At 36.5% G+C, this 23,861-nt stretch overlaps 1 non-coding gene across 1 annotated transcript; it reads right to left on the reverse strand.

Moving 5' to 3' along the window:
• Positions 1-23,459: 23,459 nt before the first annotated feature.
• Positions 23,460-23,567, reverse strand: LOC148573292 (small nucleolar RNA R71). Its single transcript, XR_015906863.1, has one exon. It is a non-coding gene; the product is annotated as a small nucleolar RNA R71 (small nucleolar RNA).
• Positions 23,568-23,861: the final 294 nt, after the last annotated feature.

A 23,861-nucleotide genomic window follows, 5' to 3' on the forward strand; every position in this document is an offset into this window, starting at 1 on the left:
AATTTTATATTATTAGATTAGATGTTTGAAGTTTGAAGTAATTGGTGGTGTCGGTAAGCTGAATTTGGGCTATGGTAACTGAATTCTGTCTGGCACACTATTTGGAGCTTTGGGTATTTACAGAACTGCAATAAGTTATGGTGCTCCAAGAATTAGGGAGAAATCAGCCATGGTATGGTTTTGGTTTCTCGTATATAATATGTAATGTGTCGTGAAAACTTAGGCTAGTTGACTCATAGGATAAGTTGAATTGATTGTTGGTTGTTGAATTAAATTGTTGATTGGGATGTGTTGAAGATAATTGTTAAATTGGTGTTTGGAATTGGTTAAGTAGATTATGAGGTGTTGAATGTTGAGTTGTCTGTGAGAATATGTTGTTTGTGATAAATGATGAGGATATTAAATGATGATAATGATAGTAGGATGACTTGTGAATTGTTTTGCATTGGTTTGTGAACTTGTATATAATGAAAATGCTAAGAATTGGGTATTTGCATGTGATGGAAGAGATGGAATAGGTATGAGACTATTTTGTACAAAATAAGTGCTGAAATTGGAGTGTGAGTTATTAGTTTTTGAAAGAAACTTGGCGAAATAAAGGTTTGACAATTTTTTTTGTAAAATTGATTTTTAGCCGAACTTCAGCGAGCCATAACTTGGCTTCCGGAACCCCAAATTTTTTCAAACTTATTTCATATGAAAATTTGGTCTATGAAATTTACACCGTTTAAAGAACAAATGAAAAATATTTTAAAACAAAAAAGTAATGCGCGTCGAAAGTTTGGTATGTAAAACTGAAATTCTACAGACTTAGCCATTTCTGATCAAACTGCAGTGTCTGCGTACACATACCCCTCATTCGCGAAGGGTCGTTTTTGTACAGCGTACATGCGTACGCGGACAATGCTATGCATACACGAAATGGGCTAAACTGCACGCCCACGCGTATGCGTGGCCCCTGTTTAAGCGAAAATGGATTTTGTGTTTTAAAGCTCAAATTCAAACCTCTAAACTTCTATTTTAACTCTTTTAGCCCCAGATCATAGTAGTAACTCTAGTAGTAAGTTAAATCTAGGAAATAGAGGTAACTTGGAGATGAAGTAAAGATTGAAAGTGATGATATTAGGCTATGGAAAGTTAGGTTACTTGGAAGTAAAGGAAGGTCTAGAGTAACTAAACTGGGATGTTAATGATGAGATTGGGGATGACTATGTGTGGCCAGAATGGTCGAGATGTATATATGGCCGAAATTGTCGAGATGTGTGTGTGGCCAGAACGGTCGACATGTGTGTGTGGCTGGAACAGTTGAGATGTGTGTGTGGCCGGAACAGTCGAGATGTGTGTATGGCCGGAATGATCGAGAGGGCAAGATTTGGGTGCGATCCCGCTTGCTCGTTAACTTGAAATATGTATTCGGATGGCAGGTTGAGGACAGAAGTTCCCTCTCTTGTAGTGACGAGGGTGTGGGGAAAGTGAAAAGGCACACTCCTTCGTATGTTTCCCCACATTCTTCTCTGGTTGCAAGGTGGAAAGGCACACTCTTTCGATGTGGAAAGGCACTCTCCTTCCTATCTCTTCAAGGAGAAGGTGGAAAGGCACACTTTTTCAATGTGAAAAGGCACTCTCCTTCGTTTATGATCCTCCTAGAGATGCGCAACCTAGAGACCAATGTCTGGGTTAGCTACCAGATGTGTCAGGTTCTGGCAAAGTAACTGACACGTGAGCTCACAGTCAGTAGGATAGACATGCATCATGTGCATTTGTATGTTTTATTTTAGTGTGCATTATCTGGGCTTGCTTAATTGCTTATTCATGTTAATTTCTAATTGTCTACTTGTTATATATGCTTTCTGTGTGTGTTTGCTTTGTTTGCTTTGTTTGTTTGTGTGGATCTTCTGGTGTTTTGGAGGATAGTAAAGGAAGAGGAATAGTTGAGGGTTTTAGTTAGAGTTGAGTTAGAATGAAGAACCTTAGTAGACCACCCTGATTATGGCTTTCATCTTTAAATCCTAGTTTTATAATCAAGAGCGTCGGAGTTCTAAGATTGCCTCTGGCTTTCCTGGGACCTTATTTATTATATATGTGGTCACCTTAACCATACTGAGAACCCCCCGGTTCTCATCCCATACAATATAGTTGTTTTTTAGATGCAGGTTGAGAAGCACCACTCTGTATTCTGGAGACTCGGATGAAGCGAAGAACTCTTAGAGCTCGGGGACATATTTTGTTTCTATTTATATATGTATGTAGATTTTCCACCTTGTATTTTTTTATGTTTGTCCCTCTTAGAGGTTGACTCGGAGAAACAGGTTGTCAGTTTTCTGCTTTGGGTCATTTTGGATTCTCATGTATATATGTATATATGTTTATATGCTCTGTCCAGTTCTAGCTTCGCGAGCCGGGTCAGAAGCCTTGTTATCTGTATCTTGAAACTCTCTTATCCTACTTCGTTACTTTGTCGCTTCGTGATGGTTGCGCTTTTCATTTTACCGCTTTTGTTTTGACTTTTCTTCAAAGGCTCCTAGTTATAAACTTTTTCAAACTATATTATATATATAATTTTACTTTTAGAGGTCATAATACCTCGCCACTTCTTTCTTATTACTTAAGCATAAGATTCTTTGTGGTAGGGTGTTACATTTGGCTTAGGTTTAGAGTAGATTTTGTGCATTCTTGGCTTGGAAAGAGAAATTAGGTGCTCTCGAGTCATTAATATCCAATTTGGATTGGTGATCTAGAGTTGTTTGTTAATATTCTTTCCATTGACGCAAATCTCTTACTAATTCAATTAGTAAGTTGATTAGGACTTATGGATTGAGATTAACTAGTCTTATTTGATCTTCTCCCGATGTTGGGGATAACAAAATAAGATTAGCTCTTGATAATTATTGTGTTATAATAAATGACTACGATAGAAAACCTCAATTCTCAATCTTTGCCATGAATGCCTCTTTAGTATTTGTTATCTTTAGTTGTTTTCTTTATTTTCTTTTCATTTAGATTATAGTCTTCTTATATGCAAACCACCCAATGAATCTCATAACTAATAATGCGCATACCTCACTGCAATTCCTTTGAGAGACGACCTGAGATCTAATACTCGGTATTTTTTATTGGTTTGAGCTTGTGACAAACAAATTAAACTTTGATGGGAAGATTCTATTGTTGGTCTAGAATATACTTGCAATGAAGAAATTCTATTTCTATTGAGAAATTCTAGATCAACATAAATCTTCACACCAGACCCTGGGTTAAGTAACATGTCAGAATTTGCATGCAATTATGCATTGGCAAATTGATAATGTTTGATAGAGCCTCGACTTCGACAGATACGTCAAATAATGATATTGGAGATTCTACAAGAGGACCTGAGACAAGGTTATTCCATCAATTGGTACCCTGAGTCGATGAACAACTTCAGTTGTCACAGAAGGGATCCCAATGGCTGTACCCGTTACATGGCCTCAATAGGGGTTTCCCCCAAATTATCCTCCACCTATAGAAACTCCTAATATTGGAACCATAGGACGTGCTACCATAAAGAATAATCCTTTGTATAATCTAGTACCACCTCCAGAGTATCCCTTCATAGGGATATACCATTATAGCCCTGGCATGGAAAACTACAATGCCTATCAATACTTAATGAACAACCCTCCATATTTGGGATCTGTTCCCATGCCACAACCTATTCTTACGATGTCAAATGTCACTTCGACGCAAGGTGTAGGGGCACCTAGAATGCCGGTAGGAGGGACACATACCTCTATATTCCCAGAGATGTCGAGACAGATTTCTGTCGGGACACTACAAAAATTACCGGAATAGCGACCAATTTAGCGACTGATTCTGGTGGTCGCTAACCATTAGCGACCGGTTTTTGAACAAGGCCACCAAATCTTCATCAAAGAGTATCAGTCGCTAAATAGGTCGCTAACATAATCGGTCGCTAAATGCTAACCGAATTTTACATCGTTAAACGGTCGCTGAGTAAATTGGTCACTAAATGGCGACCAACTTTTCGGTCGCTAAATCGGTTGCCATGAAATCGGTCACTAAATTGGCCACCAATGCTTGATTTGAAAATCTAAAATCGGTCGCTAAATTGGTCACTAATTCTTGAATTAAATTTCTAAATCGGTCACTAAATCGATCGTCTTTCTTAATTTTATAATTATAGACTTTTACTAATTTCACATTTACCACTACTAAAACTTAATTTTTATAAATAATTATATTTCCACAAGATATAAAAAGAATCAAGCTTAGATTAATTTTTCAAATAAATACTAACACATTCACAATGTCTACATAGAAATATAGAATTTAAAATATTAAAAATTCTTAAATACATCAGATTTATGATCCACAATCTAGACTAAAATATGGTAAAAATAATTTACAAACAACATAACTATGCTCTATTCAATATCTACTTAGACCAAGCAACTGTATTTATCTCAGCTTGTACACTCTAGTATAACTCGAGCCTCTTTCAAGGGTACCACGTCAAAAATTGGTATACTTTTTTGCTTTCCTCCCTCATTCTCTGTAATGAATCAACAACTGCAAGAAGGAAATATTCAGAATAAAGTTGATACAGTTCGGCTGTAAATTAACAACAAATTCAGCACACGACATTTTTACACATGGAAAATCTTAGCTAGCATGAAAATCTCTCAGCAAAGGAAATAAATTCTTATACCCCTTTTGTAAATTCACTAATTAAACTCAGGAGAGGAAGAATTAGTACTTTTCAGTTCTATGGATACCAATCTGCGCTCTTAGTATATCATTTTTTTAAAATTCATTTAACCAAGCATAAGACAATATTTAAATGCAAATGGATTCACAAGTATACAAAGAACTATTATTAAACAATAAGAAAAATGCAATAGGGAGAATAAGTTTTTACCTCTTGAGTCCAAGATACAATGTGACCTTTCTTTTTAGATAATTTTCTTGCAAATATTTTATCTTATAATGGCCACTACAACACTCTGCCAATTGCACTCTTCATCTTCTTCTTTCCTATGCCATGTAACTTGTGTATGTGGTAGAGTTTCATGCAGAGCATCTCAGCCTCGGTTCATCTTTCAGTTTCAGCATCTTCACCTAACAAAACAATATTTCAGATTGAGAATTCTAGTGTCATAGCTTGCCTTAGAGTAAAAGGTTTCTCTTTTTTCTACTGCTCTTCTTTTTTATTTAATTTTTTTCCATATATTCAATTTTGATTTTTCTTAACAGGGCACTGATGCACCACTATTTTGTGCTACATTTTGTGCTTAATTTAGGTGGATTTCATCCACTTTTCCTACATTTATTCAATGAAATGGCATGGTTTCATGATTTTCTCCTAATTTATGCTTAAGTGTGAAAACATGCTTTTTAGTCCCTTAATTGGTTAATTTTAATTCACCTTTAATTCCACTAGATGTCTTGATGTGTTTGTTAGTGAATTCAGATTGGAAAGGCTAGGGATGGATCAAAGGAGGGAAGAGAAAAGTATGTAAAGTGGAGAAATCATGGAAAATCAAGGATTTGGGATGCATTCAACGACGCGCACGCATAGCAGACCCTCACGTGTGGAATTGAGGTCGCATGGAGAAGCGTACGCATACATGACGCGTACGCGTCGATGCTCGCACGTGACTTCATTAAAGTGAAACCGTTGGGGGCGATTTCTGGGCTTCCCAGGCCCAAATCTAACACAATTCTGAGCCTATTACATGCAGAAATCAAGAGGAGTCAAAGGTGGAGAAGATATAGTTTAGTTTAGATGTAGTTTCTAGAGAGAGAAGCTCTCTCTTCTCTCTAGAATTAGGTTAGAGGCAAATTAGGATTTCTTAGATCTAGGTTTAATTCATGTTTTGATTTACTTTACCTCTTCAATTCCTTGTTCTTCTACCTTTGCTTTCTCGAGTTTTGTATTTCATTACTTGTAATTGTCTACTTTGTGGTTGAAGCACTCTTGTTCTTCTATTTTCCTTTAATGTAATTCATATTTGATTTCTCTTATTATTGATTTACTTTATTGTTGTTGATTTCTTACAATTAGTAGTTGTAGATTTATATTTCTTGCAATTTGATTTTACTTTCCTTTTATGCCTTCCAAGTGTTTGACAAAATGCTTGGAAGGATGCTAGAGTAGATTTTTCTCCTCTTGGCTTTGGTTGAGTAATTGGAGACTCTTGAGTTATCAAACTCTTTTGTTGATTAATAATTGAAAGTTGCTAGTTGATTTGAATTCCACTAAAACTAGTCTTTCCTTATGAGTTGACTAGGACTTGAGGAATCAAATTGATTATCTCCACATGACTTTCCTTCATAGTTAGAGGTTGACTAAGTGGAGCAATGGACAATTCTTATCACAATTGAGGAGGATAATAAGGATAGGACTTCTAGTTCTCATTCCTTGCCAAGAGTTTTCTTAGCTATTAGTTTAATTCTTACAATTTACTTCTCTTGTCCTTTATCCAAAACCCCAAAATATACATCTCATAATCAATAACAAGAACACTTCCCTGCAATTTCTTTGAGAGACGACCCGAGATTTGAATACTTCGGTTATTTTTATTGGGATTTATTACTTGTGACAACCAAATTTTTGCATGAGAGGATCGTTTATTGGTTTAGAAACTATACTTGCAACGAGAATTTATTGTGAAATTCTATACCGACAAAAATCCCCTCATCGAAATGGCGACGTTGCCAGGGAGTTGCATATGTGTTCTTGTTATTAGTTATTGTATATATGTGAATATTGTGAATATGTTTGCCTTTTTGTCTCTTTATTAGTTTTTGACTAGTTTTAGGATTTGGTTTTCTTTGTTTCTTATTTGATTTTGATTGCATTTGCTCTTGTTATTATTCTCATCCTTTTGGCTATGAGTTTGGTAATCACTATGTTGTAGGAAATGGAGATTACAATGAAGATATGCATCAAGGATGGAACAATCAAAGGTGGAAGGAGCCTCAAGCATATGCTCAACCTTTTTGGCAACAACCTCCTCCGGTTTCGTATAGGTATAATTCCACTCGTTACGTTATCAATCTAATGGATATGGTAGTCCTTATTGTACATGTCAACAACCACCACCACATGCCTATGGACCACCTCCTCAACATAGCCTTCAACCATACTCACAAGCCCCTTTTCACCAAATACCTTCCTATGACCCTCATCCATCATATAACCAATCACCCTTATCTCATCCTTGTGACCATTATGTAAGAAAGTCCTTAAAACCACCACAATTCCAACATCAATACTCCCAAGGACCATAATTTTCATATACACCACCTCCATACCCTTACCAAGAAGAACCACCTTCCTATTATGAACTTTTTCTCCAAAATAATGAACCCTCCTATCCACCCCAAACCCCAATTGATGATTCTATCACTTTGCTACTTCAAGAACAAAGAGAAATGCAAAGGGAGGCACTAGAATCCATCACCGCCTTGGATGAGGTGGTAAACCGATTAGCCTCCCAATGCTTGAACAATCAAAGCACTCCCATGACCACATGTGGAGAATTAAATGAAGAGCCAAGCATAACAGAGAGATTGGAAACTCCGGTGGAAAATGAGGAATGTTACTTTGTGTTAGAACAATTGGAGGAACCTATGCTTGTTAAAGAAGAGGAAGAAGTAGTAGAAGACTTAGGAGATGCGGAACCTCCATGGGAATCTAAAGTTATAGAAAACTCCTCCAAGAAGATTGAATTTGACGTTGAGGAGGAAAGTGCACAACCTCCAAAGCATATTCCATATGAAGACTTGGACAGGATAGAGCAAGAATTGAGTTCCCTTGGTGATGAAGATTATGCATCAAACCTTCTTGGTGGTGAATCCTTTGAACTTGAAGAACCTTCTCCTAATGAGATAGAGAGCAACGTGGAGGTAGATTTCTCTCATCTTCCCATTTATGATTTGAGTGATGGAGAAGAGTTAGATGAAATTGATGAGCAAAGGATTGAAATTGAAGAAGTTTGTAAAGAGGTGGAGGTAATCAAAGAACAACACAAGGGAGTAAAGCTTGTAAAGACATTGGAAACGCCTCTCCCCAAGCCATCACCATCCATTCTTTCATTCAAGTGGGTCAATCTCTCATCCCTAAGCTTTAAGATTCCACTTGAATATGGTTTGCTTGAGATGGATGGGCAACTTAGAGCTCTTTATGGCTTTAAGAGCAAAAGGAAGATGGTTCGTGGTTGGCATTGTAAATTAAAGCTCATGATGGTTACATGTTCAAGGCTTAATAGAAAGGGTTGGGCTAGTGCTAAATTGGATGGGTCTAGAAGGAGAATTTGGCACTTTATTGAGAATTCATCTTGCTCACCACCCGGGTGGATTAATAATAATCAACTTGAAGACGGGTGTAGAAACAAGATATGGGATCCGGGAATAAATGAGGATCAACTTTGGGAGCCCTTAACTTGTGAGGAACTTCATCAAGGCTTGGTGGCATTAATTTTGAAAGATGGAGCTTATTGGAGATTCAAGCATTGGTGGATGTTCCAAGATGAGTACAAGGACAAGCCACCATAATGAGGAGCTCCCCATAAGTCCAACTTAAGGACAATAAACAAAAGTGCTAGGTGGGAGACACCCCACCATGGTAAAATCTTTTCATTTTTCTCTTTTGTAAATATTGGTAAAATTAGTTTAATTTCATGTTTTGTTGAGTTTGTTGAGTTTACTTGGTAGTTTGGTGTGTTAAATAAGGTTTTATGGTGTTTTGGTAGCTATTTGGAGGTTTAGAACACTTGGTTTGGTGTAAGAACTTGGAAAAATTTTGAAAAACAGAGCACCAACCCACACGTGACCCAGGTTTTTTCGACCATCAACGCGCATACGTCACCCACGCGTACGCGTGGATACAAACTTTTCACCTCCCAGCCAAAAACCCGAGAGTTGCGCCTACAGTATGCGAGACTTGTGCCTGAGGCACAACTCAACCCACGCGTACGCGTCGCTCTCTGATTTGCCATGCACGCGTACGCGTGATCCACGCGTACGCGTGATCCACGCATACGCGTCACTTCCATTTTACCATTACCACGCACATGCGTCACTCCACGCGTACGCGTGGATTGTCCTGTTTCATCAAACTTCTTTTCTTCTTTTCTTTCCATTTCTTTCCTTCTTCTTTCTTCTTTTGCTCTCCGTCCACCCATCAATCATCATCCAACACTACCAAACACCATTTATAACCATTCCTTTCAGTTAGTGGGTTGTTTAGTTAGTTTAATTTTCATTTAATTTTCTCTTTTTTGTGATAAGTGTTGGATTATTGATTTTGTTTACTATATATTACTGCTTACTATTAACTGAATGCTATTTTAGCATAATTGTTTTTGGATATTCCTTGTTGGATCCTTTATTGAGGTTTTAATTATTACTTGGTTTTGAATTTCTTTGTTGAACAACTGTGAATACCAAGTACATGAGAATTGCCTTTAATGAATTTTAATCTTTTTGAATTGCATGATTTGGCCATGATGTGATTTGAAACCCTTTGTTTGAGTAGGCAAGTTCTTAATGGATGTTGTGCATTAATCTTCATGCATTGTGTTTCATGATCATATGCATCCATATGTTTTTGGCTTGAATGCTTTCATGCTTCTTTATTGCTTGTTTGGTTGTTTTAACCTACGATTTTAGAGCATCTCAAGCACCCTAGGATGAGTGAAGTGCATGCTTCTTTGGTGACATAGCTTTTTATGCTAGCGTGTGTTCTAGACCGCATGCATCTTAGAACTCACACACTTAATTCATTAATGTCACACTAATTCACTCACTCAATTCTAGTGGTTTTTACCCCATTCCAACAATTTATGCTTCCTTGCTTTTGCACTTACTTTTCTTACTATCCTACCTTCTAATTTCAGGATGAGTCATCTTAAGCGAAAAAATGGAAGCGGGAGAAAGAACACGCAGCAACCGGTTAATCCACCAGCTGAAGGTGGCAATCCGGAGAGTCGTCGTACCCCCTTGTTCATCTTTGGATGCACCGAGGACGGTGAAAACTTTTAAGTGTGGGGAGGTCATTCGACCGAATCGGCGTTTTTGGGTGACAAATTCCTAATCCCAACACTTTTGCATTTCATTTTTTTAGGTCTTTTAGGATTTTTAGTTTCATTTTCTTATTTTTGCATACATGTATACATAATAAGCTTAGTCAAAATAATAAAATTTTCCAAGAAAATTACTTATAGGGCAACACCCCCCAATTGATTTGAGTAAAAAATTTTCATTGAACTTGCTTGAATTATATCTTGTGGAACATATTCTGAGCTAAGAACACAAGCTTGTGAGTTTTGAGCCTAATTGTATGGTTACATCTTATAACCACTTATTTTCCTTCTTGTGTGCATTATTCTCCTTCTATGATTGTAATACTTGATTTGTTTGATTCTTTATATCCATTATTTTGTGTATAGATGCATTTATATGATTGAGGCCATTGTTTCAATTAGCTCACTTACCCAAATAGCCTTACCTTTTATCTTCCACTGTTAGCCAACTTTGAGCCTACGATTAACCCACTTGTTCTTAATTTAGCACATTACAAGCCTTAAAGCGAAAAACAATAAATGTCCTTTATTTGGATCTTTGATTATCTTAGGCTAGTTAGTGTGTATCATTCAAGTGTGGGAAAACTTGGGACATTGGTTGGAAAAAGGTGTGTGTTGTATTTTTGTTGAAAATATTGGGAATTGGGTACATACTCATGTGTTAATTAAATGTAAAACCATATGCATTGATACTTTTGTATATACTTTATTGCAAAAAGACAAAAAAATAAAATGAGAAGAAAAAAAAGGAAAAAATATATATCAAAAGAAAAAACATAGAAAAAGAAAAAAAATAAAAAGGGGACAAAATGCTCCAAAGTGAAGTCCAATAATAATTAACACATATGAGTTGTGATCAAGAAAAGAATGCATGAGTGTGTGAAAAAGTGAAGAATGGGTAGTTAACTTCACCACCAATCTTAATACCAATTAAACAAGATCGACCATTGAAATTATATACTGCTACATCAGATACAACTTTAGGGAGCATGTTGACCCAAGAAGACGAAGATGGTAACAAAAAGTAGTTTATTATCTGAGTCAAATGTTGACTGATATGAAAATTAGATATAGTGCAGTCAAAAAACTCTGTTTAGCTCTTTATTTCTCTTGCACTAAACTTAAAAGTTACTTAATTGGAAAGAATTTTATGTTGTATCAAAATTTTATGTTATTAATATGTTTTCTTATCCAATATTGAGAGAAAGAATTGGCAAGTGGATGTTAGGGTTAATCAAATATTCTTTGTTTTATGTCCCAGTCAGGGCTGTCAAAGGGCAAGTGATTGTTGATTTCTTTGCAAATCATCCCTGTGTCAAGATTCATGAGCAACCCAAAATTGGGTATCTCGAGCTCAAACCTTAGAAGTTATTTTTTGATGGGTCGAAACATCAAAATGGGGGTAGAAGTAGGAATAATCTTAATCACCACCGATGATATTCCAACCAAATTTATGAGGCTTTAATTATTGGTGTAGAACTCTTAATTAAGACAGGAGCTAGAATAGTCAAAATATTAGGAGATTCACAATTAGTGATTCAACAATTAGCTAGAAACTATCAAGTTATTAGTCAGAATTTGACTAAGTATTTTGTGGTAGCCGTTCAACTCAGTTTCGATTAAATACATTTAAAGAGTCGAATTAGGACACTAATGAGTTAGCTCAAATGGCTTCTAGCTATAAAATCTCAAGTTGATAAAGGAGTTTAGTTGATGATCATATATCTCTAATCATTTGGATCTAGGGTATTTGCACAACAAACCCCTATACTTAGTATTGGATATATTATGGGTTTGTTGTGCAAATACCCTGGATCCAAATGATTGGAGATATAAGATCATCGACTTCCTTCAAAATCCTAATCAAAGAGTAGATCGAAAAACCAAATATTTGGCATTAAGCTTTGTATTGGTTGGAGGTGGTCTTTTCAATAAAAGTGTCGATGGTTCTTTACTCTAATGCTTGAGTATTGGTGCGCGTGTACGCAAAACCCACACTATTTCGTACAATAGCAACAGTACCAGCAAGTGCACTGGGTTGTCCAAGTAATACCTGAGCGAGTCAGGGTCGATCCCACGAGGATTGTGGCTTGAAGCAAGCAATGGTTGTCTTGAAGGTCTTAGTTAGGCGGAATCAGAAGGTCTTTGGAACCTTGTATAAGTACTTGTTATATCAAACATTTGGATGTTACGTTGAAATAAGGATAGGAATAGAGTTGAGAATCTGAGTTGCTTTGTCTTTTTGAAGTAACTCTGGTACTACTGTCTTCTTTGCTTGTGAATGATCTTCTTCTATGGCAGGTTGTAAGTGATCAAAGCCATTGCCCATGGTCATTGATCTCCTCTGCTACAGAATGAACACGGCCGTGGACTTTGGCCGTGGTTACTCAATCTGACGAAGGGTGAAGCGCATAGCAGTCCATTCTCTTGGCGATCCTACTCAAAATGTCACAGACAATGTCGAATCTTTCGGATCAGAGAATACTGCTTCTTTGGATTCTAGCCTATACCACGGAGACCATAATCTCCCCAGAGATCGGCTGAAGTGGTGTCTCGAGAAGTCCCCAACGAAATCGTGGATTAACCGTCTGAGAGATGTATAAACACTGTTGTTAGATCGTGCTTTTCTTCCAGGTACTCATACGAACCCAAGTAGACGTGGGTGTTTATGCGGCACGTTCGTCTTAATGTAATGAACAGAGCCAATTTGTCAGATCATCCTGTTCATCATGATGAAGATCAGAATATACATCTTAGAGTTAGATCAAACACAGATCGTAGAAGAAGAAATAGTATTTTTATTAATTCATAGGACTCAGCAGGGCTCCTTCCCTCAACCTAGGAGGTTTAGAAACTTATAAAAACAAAGTAAAAATGTGAATGATGCTCTCCTGAATCAGAAAGTCTGTAAAAAGTGTGTAAGATATGTGATATGTTCTGTTTTACATGAATCTAATCCCTAAATACTAAACAAATGACTAGTAAGGGTAAAACAGTCTATTTAGAGTTAAAATCCACTTCTGAGGCCCACTTGGTGAGTGTTTGGGCTGAGCTTTGATGAGATCCACATGCTGTGAGGCTCCTTGGGCTTGGAATGCCAGCTAGGGGTCCTCTCTGGGCCTTTGGATGTTGGGCTCTGCTCTTTGGGCGCTGGACGCCTGGAAGGGGGCAGGAAGCTGGCATTGGACGCCAGTTTTAGGCCTTTTAATCCGAAGCAAAGTATGAACTATTATATATTTCTGGAAAGCTCTGGAAGTCATCTTTTCATAGCCGTTGAGAGCGCTCCATTTGAACTTCTATAGCTCCAGGAAAGCTCTTCCGAATACAAGCAGGTCAGATCTGGATAGCATCTGCAGTGCTTTCTCTGTCTCTGAATCAGACTTCTACTCCAGCTCCTCAATTTCAACCAAAAAATACCTGAAATTGCCCAAAAACACAAAAACTCATAGTAGAATCTAAAAATGTGAATTTAACACAAAAACTATAAAAACTTAATAAAAACTAAATAAAACACACTAAAAACTATATGAAAGTGATGTCATAAAGCATATAAAATATCCGCTCATCAAGTATGTAAGATGCATATTTATCTATAGCTGAGGTACATGAAGGAATTTGTTACACTCATCAAGCGGGTCAAAAATTACATTGGACTTTGCGTCAACAAGAACTGTATTGACTTACAATGTTGAAGGATTATATTAATTTTGCTCGACGCACTACAAGAAAAAAGGTCTATTGGTACACTTTTTTCTTGCCACGCTTTTAAAGTGTGGCAAAAAGTGGTCAATGGTCACGCTTTTGTGAGGGTGGTCACTGATTTGTGATTTGGCCACGCTTTTTTGTCACATTTGAAAAGCGTGGCCATAGAGGGCTGTCGGCATGCCTTTTTTAGAGTGGCCACTGATTTGAAATTTGGCCAAGCTTTTTTTGTTACACTTGAAAAGCGTGGCCATAGACGGAAACCGACACGCTTATAAAGCGTGGCTAGTTTGGCTTCTAATAGGCACCTTTTTTAAAGCGTGCCCATATCCTATGTTTATTTTAGCACCCTGCAAAAGCGTGCCGATAGAGTTTCCTCCCCCAAAATTTAGTTTCCTACCCATTTTGTCCACATTTTGCTTTTTTTTTCTAAGTTTTCAGTTTTAAGCCTAAACTGATAACAACAGTATATTTTAACTTAATTTCCAAATTCCCTTTTAACCCTAAAAGTGAAGCTACGTCGTCAGATGTTCATCGATGTTCATCGCACCGCCTTCATCATCCCACAGCCTTCATCATCTTCATAAATGAGTGTCGCATCGCCTTCATCATCTTCATCACTGAGCATCGCACAGCCTTCATCGTCATCTTCATCAATGACCGTCGCACAGCCCTTCCTCTAACCCTCGCACCCGACCCTCTCTCTATCGCTACCTAGATGTTTTTCAACCCTCGGACCCACCCCTCGCACTATAAACCCAACCCTCTCAATGGTTCGCCTTCTCTCTGTCGCACCATCAACACATCGACACTGTTCTGTTCTGTTCTTGTTTTGATTTTAAGCTTTATTACACAAAAATCAAGCTCGACACTCCTGGTACTAATTACTAGGTGCAAGTTGATACTGGAAGTGACCTTCTATGGGTGACTTGTTCTGACTGCTCATCATGTGCTACAAGAAGTTCTATTAAGGGTGTATGTATCTACACTTTACTGATTCATGTTTTGTGCCTTTCTGATGTTTTGTCGAAAATAGATCATTCATTACCTTTCTGATTCTAAATCCTACTCCCTCAGCGATCTCTCTCTGTTGCAATCCTCGCACCCTCAATGCAAACCTCCTCCTCAGATTCACAACTTTGCACCCTTTCTCGCAACCTTCCATCGGTGCTGCCCCATCGGCGTTGCTCCTTCGACACTGATTCGTCGGTATGTCCTCCCTTAATCGGCGCTGTCTATCACTGCCTATCCCTCACTCGGCGCTCAAACCTTAAGGTTTATTTCATTTCTTTATTTAGACTCTGTCATTGCCACTATTACTGCCCACCATGTGTTTGATTAAATGTGTGTGAGCAATGCAATGCAGATTTGATGTTAACTATTTTGAGGAGCATCCCAATTCAATGCTGCTATTATGTGTGCTTCAATGGAATTCGATGTTAACTATTTTGAGTTTGAGTCTATGTTCACTATTTGTGTTAGATTGATTATTGTTGATGGTGTGTTTGTGTTAATTTCATACATAATCCATATAAATATTTTTTATTATTGTTGCTGGTCTGTTAGATTGATTATTGTTGATTATCGTATTGTCATTAATCTTTTTATAAATATTGAATTTATGAATTTTTCCCATATGAATTAAGTACCCTACTTAATTTAGATAAAACTATTTTTTACTATGTACTTGTCTTCACAGATAGTAACTGGAACCTCAGCTTCTTGGCTGCTGCTTGTGCTTCATTTGCTGCTGAAAGTTATCTGATGAAATAGTTTTAGAATTCAGTGAGAAGCCAACCTGTCCAGTAAGACTTGCAAGAGTGCTGAAACGAATGCACTCAACATGAAGGCCACCATTATGATTTCTTTTTGAGTTGTGACACTGACATTCAATACTTTCACAGAAAATACCAAGCGGAGATCCAAACAAAGTAAGTAACTTGCAATAACATGTGCTCCCAGCTTAACCTTTAGTTCTGTTCATGTCAAAACAGAAAAGGTTTGTTGAGTTTTTGTATTATTTTAAAGTGGAAAGGGAGTGATATATATAACTGATAAGGCTATAGGCTTTAGCAAATCTCATCAAAATAGATATATCAGGTCATCAACTAAATAAACATCACATGCTTTTAGCAAATCTGCATTGCTGTTGGTGTTATGGAGTAATAAATAGAGACCTGTCATAAAAAATTCGAATTCTATTCTAAAGAAAAATATTATTTGACAACAAAAATAGAGATTAATACTTTTAAGGAATAAATCAAAATAATTTCGTAGGTGCATATATGTAAGTTTTCGGTTTTGATTTATCTTTCTTAACAAAATTAGCTTCTTGGTGACGCCAAGTTTAAGGAAGACAAAATTTTTCCTTTGTTCAATAGATTGTTAACTTGCTTTATCAGTAAATCATGTTTTAAATTGAAGGTACTTGATGGGTACTGAATTTGAAACAATTGAGGCAAGAATAACACCTATGCTTGCACAACTCCAATGTGAGTGTGGCATTCTACAAAGATTGGTCTATAAGAACAGGAACCAGCACCGACGTTCTTCATATTTCCAGCATCTTTTGAAGGTACAAAAATTGAAAGTTTTCCTTTTAATGATATGAATAGCTTTCAATGAAACATTTTTCAACCTTTTTTTAAGTTTCATGGGCATGCTATGTAGTATGTATTTGTATGTCATTTTGGGTTTTTCTATCGCACCGCTATAAGACCGGCTATGCTTTATGGTACGGAGTGTTGGGTGGCTAAAGGGGAGTACAAACATAAGCTGAGTGTGGCAGAGATGAAGATGTTGATATGGATGAGTGGTCATACGCGATTGGAGCTAAGTTTCATTGATATTTTGGAATTTATAGTATATTCTCTTCTTTTTATCCTATTTGATTTTCAGTTGCTTGGGGAGAAGCAACAATTTAAGTTTGGTGTTGTGATGAGCGGATAATTTATACGCTTTTTGGCATTATTTTTACATAGTTTTTAGTATGATTTAGTTAGTTTTTAGTATATTTCTATTAGTTTTTAAATAAAATTCACATTTCTGGATTTTACTATGAGTTTGTGTATTTTTCTGTGATTTCAGGTAATTTCTGGCTGAAATTGAGGGACCTGAGCAAAAATCAGATTCAGAGGCTGAAGAAGGACTGCAGATGCTGTTGGATTCTGACCTCCTTGCACTCAAAGGGGATTTTCTGGAGCTACAAGAGTCCAAATGGCGTGATCTTAATTGCGTTGGAAAGTAGACATCCAGGGCTTTCCAACAATATATAATAGTTCATACTTTGCCCGAGTTTAGATGATGAAAACTGGCGTTCAACGCCAGCTCCCTGCCCTATTCTGGAGTTAAACGCCAGAAATAGGTTGCAAAGTGGAGTTAAATGCCAGAAACAAGTTACAAACTGGAATTCAACTCCAAGGAAGACCTCTACACGTGAAAGCTTCAATGCTCAACCCAAGCACACACCAAGTGGGCCATGGAAGTGGATTTCTGTATCATTTACTCATTTCTGTAAACCCCAGTTACTAGTTTAGTATAAAAACTACTTTTAGTGATTTATTTCAGATCTCTGGAACACATTATGTAACTTTTACGTTCTGAGAGCTCCATGGGAGGCTGGCCACTTGGCCATGTCTACCCTATTTTCACTTATGTATTTTCAACAGTAGAGTTTCTAGACACTATAGATTAAGGTGTGGAACTCTGCTGTTCCTCATGAATTAATGCAAAGTACTATTATTTTTCTATTCAACTCAAGCCTATTTCTTCTCTAAGATATTCATTCGCACACAAGAACATGATGAATGTGATGATTATGTGACGCTCATCATCATTCTCACTTATGAACGCGTGCTTGACAACCACTTCTGTTCTACATGCAAACAAGCTTGAATGCGTATCTCTTAGCCTCCTGATCGTGAGATCAGAGTCTTCGTGGTATAGGCTAGAATTATTGGTGGCCATTCTTGAGATCCAAAAAGTCTAAACCTTGTCTGTGGTATTCCGAGTAGGATCTGGGAAGGGATGGCTGTGACGAGCTTCAAACTCGCGAGTGCTGGGCATAGTGACAGACGCAAAAGGATTACTGAATCCGATTCCAGTATGATCGAGAACCGATAGATGATTAGCCGTGCGGTGACAGAACATTTTGGACCATTTTCACTGAGAGGACGGGATGTAGCCATTGACAACGGTGATACCCAACATACAGCTTGCCATAGAAAGGAGTATGTGATGCCAGGGCATTATGGCCTGTTTTTCTATGCTTTTTCAGTAGATTTTAATTCAATTTTCATACAATTTCTGTTGATAAAGGAGCAAAAGCATGAAAAATCTCTGCATGAAACAAAATCTCAGGCATAGGTGAATTTTAGCTAATATACAGGGTAAATATGATGAAATAGATCACACTAAGTGAAGTTTTGATTTTGGGCATTATTAGCACACTTAGTATAGTAAACTTTATCTTGTATGTTACTTTGATACACTTTGTTTATTTGATTTCAGACCAAAAGAAGCAGAGAAGAGCCACGTTAGTGGCTACGTTAGCGCCACTAACGTGGCCATTAAAGTGGAAGAAAGGAAAGCTTGGAAAGTTAGTGAGAACGTTAACGCCACTAATGTTAGCGAAGGACAAGAAGACCCACGTTAGCGACCCCGTTAGTTCCACTAACGTGGGCACTAACGTGGAAGAAAAGAGAAGCCCCAACGTTAGTGAAAAAGTTGATGGCATTAACTTTGAAGAAGGAGCAGCGTTATTGGCAAAAGTGAGTGCCAATAACGCTAGCGAAGCAAAAGAAGACCCACGTTAGCTTCCACGTTAGTTACATTAACGTGGGAACTAACGTGGAAGGAAAGGTAAACGCCAACATTAGTAAAAAAAGTGAGTGCCACTAACGTTTGCGAAGAAAAGGAAGACCCACTTTAATGGCCACGTTAGTTACACTAACATGGACATTAACGTGGGCAAAAATCTCAACTGGCAGCCTAACCATGCCTTCTTTAAATAAGAATAACATGAGCCACAAAGATTCAAATGAGGTGATTTCAATAGCATTGGAAATTAGGATTCCAGAGCTTTCCAAGCATATATGGCATTACATGGTGGACACTAAATTTGAGGGAGAAAACCTGCCCTGAAAGTGCAAAGATGAACATGGTATCAACCTGTAGTAAGGCCAGCTGACCTCTTCACCTTCCAAGACATGTAACTCGAGCTGTAGAGCTCCAAATGATGCGCTTCTAAAGGCGTTGGAAAGTAGACATCCAGGGATTTCCAACAATATATAATATTATGGGGGTAAACATTAAGTTTGAACTTCAGAACCTGGCAATATCCATCCCCTAATCGCTAACGTTATTGTGAATCACTTTTTCCAGTAACGCTAGCGACTATGCCAGCGACCTTGTCACCTTCAAAGGAGATTAACTTGAGTTACAGAGGTCCAATTGAGGTGATTTCAGTTGCGTTAGAAAGCTGACGTTCAGAGCTTTCCAAAAATATATAATACTATATAGTGGGCATGAAATTGGAGCACAAACCAGAGGCATCTTTTAAGCCCCAAAAACACCAACTAGGTAGCAAGTGTGACGTTAGCCACACTAACTTCAGCACTAACGCCACACTTGTAGCGTTAGTGTGGCTAACGGAAGCAATAAAGCCAAGTCACACTGGACCTCAATTTGATTTACTTCTCTCTCAAATCTACTTCAAAGTTCAAGCAAGTAAGCCCACAATTGTCAACCAATCAAGGCCACAAGAAGCATCTAGAATAGTTAATTTTCATTTCATTGTAATTTGCTTTTAATTTCATTTCATTTTTTAATTTAGGAGAGCCTATAAAAAGGCCTTAGTTTCTACATTGATTTCATTCTGGAACGGAGAATTGAAGGAAGGGGGAGAGAGTGAAGACCAATTCGAACTTCTGTGAATTGGCACACTCCAAGGGGAATGGGTCTTCGGACCCCTCCCCTCCTACACTCTTCTTCCTTTTCTCTTATTTTCTTCCTTAAGAGTAGTTTCGTTTTCTTTGTACTTTTCATTTATGAATTTTGAAGTTTCAATTTTAGTTTCAATCTTCATCTTTACTTTTCTGCACTTTCTTTCTTTTCTATTTTTGTAGAGCAATGATCAACTAACTCTTTTCATTGGGTTAAAGAGCTCTATTGTGATTCAATGGATCAATTGTAGTTCTTATTCTTCTTCTTCTTTCTTTTCTCTTGATTTTACTAGAGAGCTTTCGATTTTCATCCAATTGGGTAATTGTCTTGGAAGAGAAATTGCTCATACTTGGATTTCCTCTGAACCTTGGAAGAGGAATGAGGAAATCATGCTAGAAATACTCTCTCACATTGGATTAGATTGGGGGTTGGATGGATATTGTGACATTTAATCTTACCAATACTTTGATCTATGAATGTGTGTGGTATAATCAGTGACCAAACTTCAGCTCTTCCCATAAGCAATTAAATCAAGGAATTGGGAAATTGTTCAAGCTTAGAGAGATTGGATTGCCAAGGAATTGGGATCCAATCACTTAAGATTGCCAAGGAGATCAATGAATACATTGATTGAGGAAGAGATGAGAATGAACTTGATCCGGAGGATTGCAATATCTCTTGATCCCAATGTTCATTTTATTTTTAGTTCTTACATTTACTTTTCTTGCCATTTTACTTTTCTGCACTTTATTGCTTTCTTTACTTTTATGCCATTTACAATTCCTGCTGCTTATCACTCCAATATGATTCGTCTGACTAGGATAATCAATTAACCATTGATTGCTTAATCCATTAATCCCTGTGGATTTGACCTCACTCTATTGTAAGTTATTACTTGACGACAATTCGGTATACTTGCCGAGGGAGATTTGTTGAGAGACAAGTTTTCGTGCATCAGTATGAAGGATTGGATGAAGGCAATAGGAAAGCAGAGGTTCAGAAGGAATAAAGCATCTCCATACGCTTATCTGAAATTCTCACCAATGAATTACATAAGTATTTCTATCTTTATTTTACGTTTTCTTTATCTTTTTATTATTAAAACTCTATAACCATTTGAATCCGCCTGACTGAGATTTACAAGGTGACCATAGCTTGCTTTATGCCGACAATCTCCGTGGGATCGACCCTTACTCACGTAAGGTTTATTACTTGGACGACCTAGTGCACTTGCTGGTTAGTTGTGCGAAGTTGTGAAGAAGAACTATTATTATGAACGGGTGTATTGAGTTTTTAGCGCCATTACCAAGGAATGAACGATCACGATTTCGTGCACCAAGTTTTTGGCGCCGTTGCCGAGGATTGTTTGAGTTTGGACAACTAACGGTTCATCTTGTTACTCAGATTAGGTAATTGTGTTTTATTTTTAAGCATTCTATTTTTGAAAAAAAATATTCAAAAAAAACTTTTCAAAAATAAATTATTCTATGGCTTCAGAATTTTTAAGAATAAATTCTAGAGTTTCAAGATAACATGTTGAAGCCTGGCTGGCTGTAAAGCCATGTCTAAATTCTTTTGGACTGAGGCTTCCTCTTCACATGCTTGAACTATGTATGCTAAAGCTTGGCTGGGCATTGGTCATGTCTAGTGTTTTGGACCAGAGCTTTCACTGAAAGTTTGGCTGGCTAGTGAGCCATGTCTAATTCCTAGACTGGAGCTTTAGACTAGCATTGCATGATTCCTGGAATTCTCATTAAAAATTTTGAAATCCTTATTTTTCTTTTTCCAATTAATTTTTGAAAAAAATATACCAAAAAAAATAATTTAATAAAATCATAAAACCAAAAATAATTTTGTGTTTCTTGTTTGAGTCTTGTGTCAAATTGTAAGTTTGGTGTCAATTGCATATTTCTCAAACTTTCTTGCAATTTTCGAAAATTCTTCATGTGTTCTTCATGATCTTCAAGTTGTTCTTGATAATCCTCTTGTTTGATCTTCATATTTTCTTGTTGTGTGTTGCATCTTGTTTTTCATATGCATTCTTGCATTCATAGTGTCTAAAAATTAAAAATTTCTAAGTTTGGTGTCTTGCATGTTTTCTTTTCTTGAAAATTTTTCAAAAATAAGTTCTTGATGTTCATCATGATCTTCAAAGTGTTCTTGGTGTTCATCTTGATATTCATAGTGTTCTTGCATGCATCATTTGTTTTGATTCAAAATTTTCATGCATTGAGTCTTTTTTATGTTTTTCTCTTTCTTCATTAAAAATCAAAAAATATCTTTCCCTTATTTCACTCATAAATTTTCGAAAATTTGAGTTGACTTTTTCAAAACTTTTTAAAATTTAGTTGTTTCTTATGAGTCAAATCAAATTCTCAATTTAAAAATTCTATCTTTTTCAAATCTTTCTCAAAAATCAAATCTTTTTCATTTTTTCTTTCATAATTTCAAAATTTTCAAAATTTATTTTCAAAATATTTTTCTTATTTCTATTTCATATTTTCAAAATTAATGCTAACAATTAATGTGATTGAATAAAAAATTTTAAGTTTGTTACTTGCCTAGTAAGAAATGTTCAATCTTTAAATTTTAAAATCATATCTTTTGTTTCTTGTTAGTCAAATAATCAACCTTAATTTTCAAAAATCAAATCTTTTTAAATTTCTTTTTCAAATCTTTTTCAAAATAAGTTTCAATCACATCTTTTTCAAAATCATATTCAAAATCTTTTCTAACTTCTTATCTAACTTCTTATCTTTTCAAAATTGATTTTCAAATCTTTTTTCAAATAATCTTATCTTGTTTGATTCTTATCTTTTTCAAAACCACCTAACTAATTCTCTCTTTCTAATTTTTGAAAATCATTTACTTCTTTTTCAAAATTCCTTTTTAATTGATTTAAATTTTAATTTAATTTTATTTCTCTTTTTAAATTTTTGAATTTTAACTTTAATTTTAAATTAAAAACAAAAATATTTTTATTTTATTTTATTTTATTTTTGAATTCTTCCCTCTCTCATCCCCTTCTAATTATTTATTTATCTACTAACACTTCTCTTCTTCTTAAAAATTCGAACCCTCTCCCGCTTTCTGAGTTCGAATTCTTTTTCTTCTCTTCTACTCACATAAAGAAACCTCTCTACTGTGGCAAAGAGAATCCCTATTATTTTCTGTTCTCTTCTTTTTCATATGAGCAAGAACAAGGATAAGAACATTCTTGTTGAAGCTGATCCTGAACCTGAAAGGACTCTGAAGAGAAAGCTAAGGGAAGCTAAAGCACAACTCTCTGGAGAAAACCTTACAGAATTTTTCGAAAAAGTAGGAGACATGGACAAAAATAATAACAATGGTGGAGGTGCAAGGAAGATGCTTGGTGACTTTACTGCACCAAATTCCAATTTACATGGAAGAAGCATCTCAATCCCTGCCATTGGAGCAAACAATTTTGAGCTAAAGCCTTAATTAGTTTCTCTAATGCAACAGAATTGCAAGTTTTATGGACTTCCATCAGAAGATCCTTTTCAGTTCTTAACTGAATTCTTGCAAATCTGTGATACTGTTAAGACCAATGGGGTTGATCCCGAGGTCTACAAGCTTATACTTTTCCCGTTTGCTGTAAGAGACAGAGCTAGAATATGGTTGGACTCTCAACCTAAAGATAGCCTGAACTCTTGGGATAAGCTGGTCACGGCTTTCTTAACCAAGTTCTTTCCTCCTCAAAAGCTTAGTAAGCTTAGAGTGGATGTTCAAACCTTCAAACAGAAAGAAGGTGAATCCCTCTATGAAGCTTGGGAGAGATACAAGCAACTGACCAAAAAGTGTCCTTCTGACATGCTTTCAGAATGGACCATCCTGGATATATTCTATGATTGTCTGTCTAAATTATATAAAATGTCATTGGACTATTCTGCAGGTGGATCCATTCACCTAAAGAAAATGCCTACAGAAGCTCAGAAACTCATTGACATGGTTGCAAATAACCAGTTCATGTACATGATGACAAGTCATCTTAGCCTAGTTTCACTAGCCTTTTTCTTTTGTTTTCAACTGAATTATGCACTTTCTTGAGCCATAAGCAAGCCAATTGGGTAGATTTTCATGTTTCCTTTGATTTAATCAACCATGTATGAA

The sequence above is a fragment of the Arachis ipaensis genome, chromosome B2 (assembly GCF_059453495.1).
Source record: "Arachis ipaensis isolate K30076 ecotype BB chromosome B2, ASM5945349v1, whole genome shotgun sequence".
Classification (NCBI taxonomy): Eukaryota; Viridiplantae; Streptophyta; class Magnoliopsida; order Fabales; family Fabaceae; genus Arachis; species Arachis ipaensis.